Source organism: Pristiophorus japonicus, chromosome 4, assembly GCF_044704955.1.
Source record: "Pristiophorus japonicus isolate sPriJap1 chromosome 4, sPriJap1.hap1, whole genome shotgun sequence".
Lineage (NCBI taxonomy): Eukaryota > Metazoa > Chordata > Chondrichthyes > Pristiophoridae > Pristiophorus > Pristiophorus japonicus.
This window is the reverse complement of record NC_091980.1, coordinates 305,318,224-305,329,299: the sequence shown is the minus strand read 5'-3', so window position 1 is coordinate 305,329,299 and position 11,076 is coordinate 305,318,224.

The window sequence follows — 11,076 nt, the reverse complement described above, 5'->3', positions numbered from 1 at the left end:
CGCCTCCGTAAGATCCTGCAAATCCATTGGCAGGATAGGCGCACCAATGTCAGTGTTCTCGCTCAGGCCAACATCTCCAGCATCGAAGCATTGACCACGCTCGATGGGCGGGCCACATTGTCTGCATGCCCGAGACTAGACTCCCAAAGCAAGCGCTCTACTCGGAGCTCCGACACGGCAAGCGAGTCCCAGGTGGGCAGAGGAATCGCTTCAGGGACACTCTCAAAGCCTCCTTGAAAAAGTGCAACATCCCCACCGACACCTGGGAATCCCTGGCCTGAGACCGCTCAAAGTGGAGAAGCATCCGGGAAGGCGCTGAACTCCTCGAGTCTTTTCGTCGGGAGCAAGCGGAAGCCAAACGCAAACAATGGAAGGGGCGCACGACAAACCAAGCCCCCCACCCATCTGTTCCTTCAACCACCGTCTGCCCTACCTGTGACAGAGACTGTAGGTCTCGCATTGGACTCTTCAGTCACCTGAGAACTCATATTAGTGTGGAAGCAAGTCTTCCTCGACTCCGAGCGACTGCCTAATTGGTTGACAACAACTTCCAGTGCAAAAGCACATAAAAAGTCACTGGCGACTGCAAATTTAATGAATGGCTGGAATACTGTGTTCAGTTTTGGTCTCCTAATCTGAGGAAGGACGTTCTTGCTATTGAGGGAGTGCAGCAAAGGTTCACCAGACTGATTCCAGGGATGGCAGAACTGACATATGAGGAGAGACTGGATCAACTGGGCCTTTATTCACTGGAGTTTAGAAGGATGGGAGGGGATCTCATAGAAACGTATAAAATTCTGACAGGACTGGACAGGTTAGATGCGGGTAGAATGTTCCCGATGTTGGGGAAGTCCAGAACCAGGGGACACAGTCTTAGGATAAGGGGTCGGCCATTTAGGACTGAGATGAGGAGAAACTTCTTCACTCAGAGAGTTGTTAACCTGTGGAATTCCCTGCTGCAGAGAGTCGTTGATGCCAGTTCATTGGATATATTCAAGAGGGAGTTAGATGTGTCCCTTACGGCTAAAGGGATCAAGGGGTATGGAGAGAAAGCGGGAAAGGGGTACTGAAGTGAATGATCAGCCATGATCATATTGAATGGTGGTGCAGGCTCGAAGGGCCGAATGGTGTGCTCCTGCACCTATTTTCTATGTTCCTATGTTTCTAAAATCAGGAGCCCATTATGGCACTTGAGGGTACCAATTGCTATATAACTAATTAATTCATTTTTTAATGTAATGGTTAATCTGTACCAATTGTTGATTCATGTATACTGGGGGGAAGCCTGGACAGAATCTTGTGGGTTGATGCTGCAAAATAGGGAGACAGCACTTTGGTTTTCCCCATCTTTTTTCAATGAAAGTCCCAATACAGGTTAAGCTTGCAGCCAAGAATGTGTCTGAACCATTCTTATTTATTTACATCTCCTAAGCATGGAACTGTGGATGAGCAGAGAGATTTCATAAGAACGTGTGAAATAAGAGCAGGAGTAGGCCATTTGCCCACTCGAGCCTGCTCTGCTATTTAACAAGATTCTACCTCAACTCCCCTTCCCGCACGATCCACATATCCCTTAATTCCCCAAAATTTATCGACCTCTGCCTTGAACATACTCAACGACTGAGCATCCACAGCTTTCTGGGTTGAGAATTCCATAGACTCACAACTCTCTGATTGAAGAAATTTCTCTTCATCTCATAAGAACATAAGAACATAAGAATTAGGAACAGGAGTAGGCCATCTAGCCCCTCGAGCCTGCTCCGCCATTCAACAAGATCATGGCTGATCTGGCCGTGGACTCATGTCCACTTATCCACCCGCTCCCCGTAACCCTTAATTCCCTTATTGGTTAAAAATCTATCTATCTGTGACTTGAATACATTCAATGAGCTAGCCTCAACTGCTTCCTTGGGCAGAGAATTCCACAGATTCACAACCTTCTTGGAGAAGAAATTCCTTCTCAACTTGGTTTTAAATTGGCTCCCCCGTATTTTGGGGCTGTGCCACCTAGTTCTAGTCTCCCCGACCAGTGGAAACAACCTCTCTGCCTCTATCTTGTCCAGCCCTTTCATTATTTTAAATGTTTCGATAAGATCACCCCCTCATCCTTCTGAACTCCAACGAGTAAAGACCCAGTCTACTCAATCTATCATCATAAGGTAACACCCTCATCTCCGGAATCAGCCGAGTGAATCATCTCTGTACCCCCTCCAAAGCTATATATCCTTCCTTAAGTAAGGTGACCAAAACTGCACGCAGTACTCCAGGTGCGGCCTCACCAATACCCTATACAGTTGCAGAAGGACCTCCCTGCTTTTGTACTCCATCCCTCTCGCAATGAAGGCCAACATTCCATTCGCCTTCCTGATTACCTGCTGCACCTGCAAACTAACTTTTTGGGATTCATGCACAAGGACCCCCAGATCCCTCTGCACCGCAGCATGTTGTAATTTCTCCCCATTCAAATAATATTCCCTTTTACTGTTTTTATTCCCAAGGTGGATTACCTCACACTTTCCGACATTGTATTCCATCTGCCAAACCTTAGCCCATTCGCTTAACCTATCTAAATCTCTTTGCAGCCTCTCTGTGTCCTCTACACAACCCGCTTTCCCACTAATCTTTGTGTCATCTGCAAATTTTGTTACACTACACTCTGTCCCCTCTTCCAGGTCATCTATGTATATTGTAAACAGTTGTGGTCCCAGCACCCACTAACCACCGATTTCCAACCCGAAAAGGACCCATTTATCCCGACTCTCTGCTTTCTGTTAGCCAGCCAATTCTCTATCCATGCTAATACATTTTCTCTGACTCCGCGTACCTTTATCTTCTGCAGTAACCTTTTGTGTGGCACCTTATCGAATGCCTTTTGGAAATCTAAATACACCACATCCATCGGTACACCTCTATCCACCATATCGTTATATCCTCAAAGAATTCCAGTAAATTAGTTAAACATGATTTCCCCTTCATGAATCCATGCTGCGTCTGCTTGACTGCACTATTCCTATCTAGATGTCCCGCTATTTCTTCCTTAATGATAGTTTCAAGCATTTTCCCCACTACAGATGTTAAACTAACTGGCCTATAGTTACCTGCCTTTTGTCTGCCCCCTTTTTTAAACAGAGGCGTTACATTAGCTGCTTTCCAATCCGCTGGTACCTCCCCAGAGTCCAAAGAATTTTGGTAGATTATAACGAATGCATCTGCTATAACTTCCACCATCTCTTTTAATACTCTGGGATGCATTTCATCAGGACCAAAGGACTTGTCTACCTTGAGTCCCATTAGCCTGTCCAGCACTACCCCCCTAGTGATAGTGATTATCTCAAGGTCCTCCCTTCCCACATTCCCGTGACCAGCAATTTTTGGCATGGTTTTTGTGTCTTCCACTGTGAAGACCGAAGCAAAATAGTTATTTAAGGTCTCAGCCATTTCTACATTTCCCATTATTAAAACCCCCTTCTCATCTTCTAAGAGACCAACATTTACTTTAGTTACTCTTTTCCGTTTTATATATCTGTAAAAGCTTTTACTATCTGTTTTTATGTTTTGTGTAAGTTTACCTTCGTAATCTATCTTTCCTTTCTTTATTGTTTTCTTAGTCCTTCTTTGCTGTTGTTTAAAATTTTCCCAATCTTCTAGTTTCCCATTAACCTTGGCCACTTTATACGCATTGGTGTTTAATTTGATACTCTCCTTTATTTCCTTGGTTATCCACGGCTGGTTATCCCTTCTCTTACCACCCTTCTTTTTCACTGGAATATATTTTTGTTGAGCACTATGAAAGAGCTCCTTAAAAGTCCTCCATTGTTCCTCAATTGTGCCACCGTTTAGTTTCCAGTCTACTTTAGCCAACTCTGCCTTCATCCCACTGTAGTCCCCTTTGTTTAAGCATAGTATGCTCGTTTGAGACACTACTTCCTCACCCTCAATCTGTATTACAAATTCAACCATACTGTGATCACTCATTCCGAGAGGATCTTTTACTAGGAGATCGTTTATTATTCCTGTCTCATTACACAGGACCAGATCTAAGATAGCTTGCTCCCTTGTAGGTTCTGTAACATACTGTTCTAAGAAACAAATACTGTTCTCAGTCCCAAATTCTGATCCCTTGTTCTGTGGCTGTGGCCCCGTGTTCTAGATTACCCAGCTAGGGGAAACATTTTCTCGGCATTAACCCTGGAAAGCCCCTTAAGCGTTTCAGGGTTTGGGGGGGGGGGGGGGAGCGGGGCGAGCTGCTGAGTGCAGAAATCACTAAAAGCTAGTAGATAAGTACAAAAAAAATAATTTAAAAGTCATGCAATGTTGGTCTTTATCTCAAAGGGCTGCAATAGAAAGGGTTGAAAGATATGTTACAGTTGTACAGAGCACTGGTTGTACCCCATCTGGAGTACTGCATTCAGTTCTGAGCACCGCACCTCAGAGGGTTGCAGCGCAGATTCATCAGAATGATACCGGGGCTAAAAGGGTTAAATTATGAGGACAGGTTGCATAGACTAAGCTTGTATTCCCTTGAATATAGGAGATTACGCGGTGATCGAATTGTGGTGTTTAAGATGATTAAAGGACCCAGGGGAAGAACAAGGAGGCATAACCTTAAAATTAGAAGTAAGCTGTTCAAGGGCGAGTCAAGAAGCACTTTTTCAAACACAGGGTAGTGGAAATAAGAAACATAAGAAATAGGCAGGAGCAAGCCTTTTGGCCCCTTGAGCCAGCTCCACCATTTAATACGATCATGGCTAATCTGATAATGGACTCAGCTTCACTTCCCTGCCCGCTCCCCATAAGCCTTTATTCCCTTATCACTCAAAAATCTGTCTATCTCCACCTTAAGTATATTCAATGACCCAGCCTCCACAGTTCTCTGGGGCAGAGAATTCCATAGGTTTACAACCCTCTGAGAGCAGAAATTTCTCCTCATTTCAGTTTTAAATGGGCGGCCCCTTATTCTAAGACTCTGTCCCCTAGTTTTAGTTTCCCCTATGAGTGGAAATATCCTCTCCACCTTGTTGAGCCCTCTCATTATCTTGTATGTTTCGATAAGATCACCTCTCATTCTTCTGAACTCCAATGTGTACAGACTCCATCTATCTTCATAAGTCAACCCCCTCATCTCAGGAATCAACCTAGTGAACCTTCTCTGAATTGCCTCCAATGCAAGTATATCCTTCCTGAAATAGAGACCAATACTGTATGCAGTACTCCAGGTGTGGCCTCACCAATACCTTGTACAGTTGTAGCAGGACTTCTCTGTTTTTATACTCCATCCCCCTTGCAATAAAGGCCAACATTCCATTTGCCTTCCTGATCACTTGCTGTACCTACATATTAACTTTTTGTGTTTCATGCATCCCCAGGTTGCCCTGTACTGCAGCACTTGCAATTTTTCTCCATTTAAATTATAATTTGCTTTGCTATTTTTTCTGTCGAAGTGGATAACCTCACATTTTTCCACATTATACTCCATCTGCCAAATGTTTGCCCACTCACTTAGCGTGTCTATATCCCTTTGCAGATTTTTTGTGTACTCCTCACAATTTGCTCTCCCACCCATCTTTATATCATCAGCAAACTCAGTCCCTTCATCCAAGTCATTAATATAGATTGCAAATAGTTGATGCCACAGCACCGATCCCTGCGGCACCCCACTAGTTACTGTTTGCCAACCAAAAAAATGACCCATTTATCACGACTCTATTTTCTGTTTGCCAATGTTTAATCCATGCTATTACATTACCCCCAACCCTGTGAGCCTTTATCTTGTGCAGCAACTTTTTATGTGGCACATTATCGAATGCCTTCTGAAAATCCAAATACACATCCATTGGTTCCCCCTTATCCACCCTGCTCGGTACATTCTTAAAGACCTCCAGCAAATTTGTCAAACATGATTTCCCTTTCATAAATCCATGCTGACTCTGCTTGATTGAATTATGCTTTTCCAAATGTCCTGCTATTGCTTAATAATGGACTTCAACATTTTCCCAACCACAGATGTTCGGCTAACTGGTCTATAGTTTCCTGTTTTTTGTCTGCCTTTTTTAAATAGGGGCGTTACATTTGCAGTTTTCCAATCCGCTGGGACCGGCCAGAATCCAGGGAATTTTGGTAGATTACAACCAATGCATCCACTATATCTGCAGCCACTTCTTTTAAGACCCTAGAATGTAAGCCATCGGGTTCAGGGGACTTGTCCACCTTTAATCCCATTATTTTACTGAGTTCTTTAGTGATGGTGATTGTATTAAGTTCCTCCCTCCCTACAGCCCCTTGATTATCCACTATTGGGATGTTTTTAGTGTCTTCTACCGTGAAGACTGATACACAATATTTGTTCGAAGTCTCTGCCGTGTCCCTGTTATGCATTATTAATTCCCCAGTTTCATCCTCTGGGGGACCAACAATTACTTTAGCCACTCTTTTCCTTTTTATGTACCTGTAGAAACTCTGTTTTTATATTTTGTGCCAATTTACTTTCATAGTCTATCTTCCCTCTCTATCACTTTTTTAGTCCAATAGTGGATAATCAAGGGGCTAATAGGGAGGGAGGAACTTAATACATTCACCATCACTAAAGTAGTACTCAGTAAAATAATGGGATTAAAGGTGGCCAAGTTCCCTGGATCTGATGGCTTACATCCTAGGGTCTTAAAATAAGTGGTTGCAGAGATCATGGATGCATTTGTTGTAATCTACCAAAGTTTCCCAATCCTCTGGCCTCCCACTAGTCTTGGCCACATTGTTTGCCCTTGTTTTAAATTTGATACCATCCCTTATTTAGGCACAGATGGTATCCCTTCTTACAGTCTTTCCTTCACATCGGGATATATTTTTGTTGCGAGTTATGAAATATCTGCTTCTCATCAACCGTCCCATACTTTAATCTATTTTCCCAGTCCACTTTAGTCAACTCTGCCTTCATACCTTTATAGTTTCCTTTATTTAAGCTTAGGACACTGGTTTGAGATCCAACTTTCTCACCCTCCAACTGAATGTGAAATTCAGCCATGTTATGGTCACTCATTCCTAGAGGATCCTTTACTAGGAGATCGTTTATCAATCCTGCCTCATTACACAGTACCAGATCTAAGATAGCCTGCTCCCTGGTTGCTTCCGCAACGTACTGTTCAAGGAAACTATCCCGGATACACTCTATGGACTCTTCAAAACTACCCTGTCCAATTTGCTTTGTCCAATCAATATGAAGGTTAAAATCACCCATGATTATTGCAGTTTCATTTTTTACATGCCTCCATGATTTCTTGATTTATACTCCGTCCAACCGTGTAGCTAGTGTTAAGGGGCCTATAGACTACTCGCACCAGCAACTTTTCCCCCTTATTATACCTTATCTCCACCCAAACTGATTCAACATCTTCTTGATCCTCAGACAATATCATTTCTCACTAACACACTGATCTCATCCTTTATTAACAGTGCTACCCACCTCCTTTTCCTTTGTCTGTCCTTCTGAATTGTCAAATACCCCTGAATATTTAGTTCCCTGTCACCTTGCAACCACATGTCTGTAATGGTGATCAGATTATACCCATTTGTGCCAAACTCATCTAGTTACAAATGCTACATGCATTCAGATAGAGCTTTTTTAACCATTTTTTCCTGCTTTGACTCCACTTTCTGATTCTCCATTGTATTTATACATTGTCCCTTCTGGACACGCTGTTTTTCATTTCCCTCAGTGTTACCCTGCTATATTATCTTATTCTTTGACTTTTTAAAATCTCTCTTCCCTCCACCCCCCCACTAATTAGTTCCCTCTCTACAGCCCGTTATTTGATTTGCCCACAAAATTGAGAGGCTGGCTGTCAATGTGTAACTTCAAAATGGAGATTGATAGGCTTTTGTTCAGCAAGGGTTTTAAGATACAGATCAGCCATAATCTAATTGAATGGAGTTAGTCTCGAGCTGCTAATGGCCTAACCCTGTTCCTAAAAAAGGGTTGAGCCCATGGTGAATGGTTGTATTTCAGACTGGAGGGAAATGTGCAAGGTTCAGTCTTGGGACCATTGTTCTTTTTGATCTATAGTAATAACCTGGACATGGGTGTGCAGGGCACAATTTCAAAGTTTGCAGACACAAAACTCAAATCTAGTAGTGAGGCGGATAGTAACGGACTTCATGAGGACATACAGACTAGGAAAGTGGTCAAACAAAATTTAATCCAGAAATGTGAAATGATTTATTTTAGTAGAAATAATGGGAAGCAATATAAACTAAATGGTACAACTTTAGGTTGCAGGAACAGAGATCTGGGGATGTATGCACACAAGTCTTTGAAGGTGGTAGCCAAAAAGACATATGGAATCCTTGGCTTTAGAGAGGCAGAGTACAAAAGCAAGGAAGTTGTGCTAAACCTTTACAAAACAATGCTTCAGCCTCAGCTGGACTCTCAGCCAATGCTGGGCATCACACTACATCCTTCCCAAAGGCCTGAAGAGATTTATTAGAATGGCACCAGGGATAAAAGACTTGTTACCTAGACTAGAGAAATTGGGGTTGTTTTCCTTAGGGCAGAGGTAGTTAACAGGAGATTTGATAGACGAGTTCAAAATCTTGATGGGCTTTGATGGAGTAAATATGGAGAATGTTTCCAGTAGCAGAAGGGTTGGTAACCAGAGGACACAGATTTAAGGTAACTGGCAAAAATCAGAGCTGAGGAAACATTCTTACATAGCAAGTGGTGATCTAGAATGCACTGCCTGAAAGGATGGCAAAGTTATTGAATCTGTTTCCAAGAGAATCCAATAAATACTTGAAAAGGAGGAAGTTCAGGACTATGGGGAACAAAATTAATTGGATAGCTTTCAAAGAACTATCCTTCTATACTTCAGTGGTTTGAATGTAGAACACATTGACACAGGAAGTGGTTGAGCAAATAGCTTAGATGCTTTCAAAAAGGAAACTAGACAAGTACGAGAGAAAAGGTGTGCTGCAAGGCCAAGATGAGATAGATGGAATCGGACACTCGTGAAATATAAACACCAGAAAGCTAGTTGGGCCAAATGGCCAGTTTCTGCTCTATGTTCTACAACTTGTATTGATGTAAGCACCTGTAACGTAGTAACTTGTCCCAAGGCACTTCACTATAATCTAAGATACAGGAAGCTAGGTGGCATATTGCAAGCCTTGCCATTGATGACAACTGTCCATAGCATTAGGAAAACTCTACTTGGGGATGACAGCTGGTGGACCAGAAACTTGCATCTGGAGTTCACAGTCGACAACAATTGGGTTACAGCGTGTCACAGATTCTGTGGAACTTCATACCTCACAACTCAACCAGTTTGGAGAATGGCAATAATGCACTCATTTTATGGTAAGCTGTGTTGCTCAGAGTCCCTACTGTTCAATACTTACAGGTACTACAAAACCCCATATTAACACATCATTGCTTATTTGATCATTGATTTTTTTTTAAAAAAAGGGTCTGAACTTAATTTCCCCATGTACTTTCAGGAAATTATGGGGAATAATGCCATGTAATTAGTCCATCAGAATATACTTTACACAAGATCGCCACCACCACCACCACCCCCCAAAAAAAAATTATAGCTTTACTTGAGCACTGAGAAAGGCTAACAACAAAATTGTGAAGAGGTCAGAGTTTTCCCCCCAAGTTAGACATTTGTACCCAAAACCTTGCAACCATTTGTCAGGAGTTCAGCAGCTAGACAAAGGTTAGAGGCTGATAGTTACCTCGACCTACAGAATGCCATTGCAGATTTATGGAACCGATAAATATTGAAATCCTGCTTTGCTAATTTCCAAATGTGAAGTCAATCTTTGAGCGATGCAGCAATCAGTGAAAAGCTCAGCTGTTTTAAAATTCAAGGTTTTAGTTTGCAGTAAACTTTTCCCTTTTGTTTACAAGTTGGGAAAGATGTGACAAATGCACAATGCTATTCACAAATAGCACTATTGGCTCCGTTTATTAGTAGCTTTTGCTAAAACTTTGTAATACATAAAGCATTAAGTTTGGTCTGTATATTTACAACATAGTAACATTTCATTAGGTTTAAATTTTGTTCATCTGATGCACACACATTTGCAAAACCAGTATCTCCCACATGTATCAGCATACAAACGGCCAGTATTTATAGACCCATCACATCCATTCCCAGAAGGATTGCACCTCATTAGCTAAACACAGGAGTTAAGTGCCATCACATCAGTCTTGGCTGCAATTCAAATTGAAAAACTTCCACTTCGGCCCGAGCTCCTTCGATGAGAGCAGGAATGCTCCCACCAAATCCCATTATCTTTGAGAGAAGGTGCCTTCAGCACCTTCGAGCTGCGGAAAGTTCCTGGGCCTGCACCCTTGCTCCCCAGCCGTCATCAATCTTCCGAGCCTCTTTATGCTGAAGGAAAGAGGAGAGCTGGAAGAACTAGGCCTCAGGAAGTACAAATTGAGCAGGATGGGAGTGGGAGCAAGGGATCGAAGGATGGCCAGGCCTTGCTTTGGTGAGTACAGAGGCTTGAATTTTGTATAATCATATGCAGTCTACTCACATATCCACTCCCCAGCTCCAAAACATTGGGATAGCTGAGCCTTTGGTGGGGGGGGGGGGGGGGGGGGGGGGGGAAGTGAAATCAGCCATGACAGGGTCAGCTGTGAACAGAAAAATAGGCCAAGGCTCACTGCAAAGAATCTGCAGTTACCCAAAAGGATAAACTACTCTTCAAGGGCCAACATGCAGTTCAGCTTTCAAAAGCTGAAAATTTTACATACACCTGTGTCTTTTTAACAAGATTTTAAATATAAAAGTTGCTGAGAAATTGCTTGGTTTGATTATGAATTTATTTGTAGTTTGCAGCAACAAGAAAAGTTTTAGTAAGCAAATTAGTAATTAACTGCAAAAAAAAATCAGGATATACCGAAGCTAAAATGTGCGCCACAGTAAAGTGGTCTCTAACTGTGGTTTGGGGGCATTCTGCTTCTACTGTGGACAGGAACCACCCAATAGGCTTAATTTTTTTTAAAAAGTCATTGCAAACACCCACTGACTGGTGGGCATGGTCTTACATAAGCTGAAGCACACAGCGATC